This window comes from Miscanthus floridulus, chromosome 17, assembly GCF_019320115.1.
Source record: "Miscanthus floridulus cultivar M001 chromosome 17, ASM1932011v1, whole genome shotgun sequence".
Taxonomy (NCBI): domain Eukaryota; kingdom Viridiplantae; phylum Streptophyta; class Magnoliopsida; order Poales; family Poaceae; genus Miscanthus; species Miscanthus floridulus.
In genome coordinates this window covers 41,468,008-41,470,534 of record NC_089596.1, presented here as the reverse complement: position 1 = coordinate 41,470,534, position 2,527 = coordinate 41,468,008, and positions in this window count along the sequence as shown.

The window sequence follows — 2,527 nt, the reverse complement described above, 5'->3', positions numbered from 1 at the left end:
TGTGATCTCAGATTGCTGCCGTGGGCTCATCCTCTGCTGGTGCATTGGGTTTCTCTATGTTGTCTATAATCCGATGACTAACAAATGGTGGTTATTGTTGGATAACAACCTTTCTCTTGGTTTAGCTCGCTTGGGGTTCGATCTAGTAGTCTCCTCACACTTCCATGTGATTGAATATGGGAAGAAGAGGGCGGGTGAGTCTATAGGTGTGAGCATCTACTCATCTAAGAATGAAGCATGGATGTTTAAGGAATCTAAATGGGGTGAGGGTGTTGTATGCACATATTCGACAAGTGTGTTCCTTAATAGTTCTATGCACTGGCTGGAGTTGTCCTAGATAGTTGCTGTTGATATGCAGGGAAAGACATGGAGGAAAATTTGTAGGCCACGTGATGAAGCAATCTCCATCCATGAAGCTCAGGGTTAGTTGTGTTTATGTACTGCTAGTATGTTCAGGAAGTATCAACTTTTATTTGGATCCTAGAAGACTATGGTACTAATAACTGGCCATTGAAGCATACGGTGACCACGTTGGAGATATTTGGATAGGACAATATATATTCAATTTGGTTACAATGTTTGCGATGCGGACTACAGAGTGATTGCAGTTCACCTGGAATGGAATTTGATTTTCCTTGCTGGCAAGGACAGAACATTGATCGCATATGACATAAACCTTAGAAAAGTTCTTGTCCTCCCTGCATAGGTCATGCGGTATCCTAGACCTACTTGGAGGCTACGTCCGAAGGGACCTCACTATCTTCCTTATGTTCCCTTGTTCATGGAGTCAGTAGGAGAGCAGTAAAGTTGCATATGCTATTCTTTCTTCAGGTAGGGAGTTGTTTTGATTCTATATACAGTCCAATTTTGTTGTGGTAACTAAAGCACTTGTATGTTGGATATTATTAATGCTGCTACTTTGTGCAGGTTGTGGAGTCTGAGTGCTTTTAAACGATTTTCCTGCAATGGCTAAGGGAGGAAGAAGAGGGGTTCCATGGTCCACTAGCTACCAAGCTAAAGGAAGCTTTGCCTTGCAAGTAGGAGTGCCAATCTGAAGGAGCGGAGCATATCTACCTCATTTTCATTACGTAAGTCTATAGGGAGGAGAACCTTTATTCTCCTATCTATGTACCGCTTGTGTTAATTCTTGAGTTGACACAATTGTTATGTTAGTGTCGCTTGTTATTATAAAAGTACTCTTCGTTGTGGACATGATGAATGATGTATAATGAATATATCTATATGGTGTGTGTTCAATAAGTTATTAAGGACTAGCTGAATTGGTAAATACATTGTGAAAACTGGATGCAATTCTATCACCGTCAGATGTAAGGGCCGTTGGTTGTTTTGTCATCACCGCCATACCACTCGTCTTTGGTGAAGCAGACGGCCATCACCACCACTATTCGTCTGATGCAGCAGGGGTCAATAGTATATCACCGACACATCGTTTAGTAACTCGACACCGACTAAAGGATCATCACAGGTGCATCGTACTGCAATGTGACAGTGATCATGCCCTATGACTAGACGGTTCATACGCTGAAGCGATGGTGATGTTCACCTCGATACAGGCGGGTCATGCTCCAATGCAATGGAATAAGGATCTGATCACAAATGGATCATAAGCCATGCGGCGGTGTTAGTGCATACCCACATAGGCGGGTCGTGCTCCAACGTGACGGAAGTAAGGACCTTATCATGAATGAATGATAAGCCAATACGCTGGTGTAGTGTGCACCCCAGTCGGTCTCAAATACCAACAGTGATGGCTATGACTATCACTGCTGACAGCTTACTACCAAGGCCAAAATTGGACTGCAATGGGGGTTACGACGTGGCTGTGAAAGGTTCGAGTGTAGTAGTGGTTAAGTAAAGACTATGATTACCTTAGGTGAGTTGGTCTAACTTAGTGAATCAATATTGAGTTGTTCATCATTTTATATGAAATGCAACTCATAATGAACAACATATAAGCATCCAAAATAGGGTAATAGTAGTGTTGTCTGCATGTCATGAAGTCCCAATGACCCAGGTGTGTAGGGACGAGCTGGCAGACTAGAGGGAGGTGAATAATCCTTTCTAAAAATTAATCTCCCTGGCTAACCGAAACAAATATGAAATTAAAACTATCGGTCTAGCCAAGACTACACCCCTCTATCTAAGTTATCAAGCACCTTAAAAAGATCCTAAACAAGCAACTAAGGTACCAGGCTAGCTAGAGCTCACCTAACCAATTCTAGGAGCAAGGTCACACAAACCTATGTCACTAGTACTTCAAGCACCGGAGAGCTCCTACACATGCTAGTAGCAAAAGCACAAAGCTCACTAACAATGCTCAATAAAAAGGCTACACAAGCCAAATTAGAGAGCTCAATTTACTTAGCTACACAAACTAAGCAAGGCAACTAATTTACTACAAAAGTAAACTAGTTACACAATGAAGCTACTTCTATGCTACACAAGCAAGAAGGTAACTAGCAAGCTACATAAGCTAACTAATTACAAGAGCAATTACACAAGCACA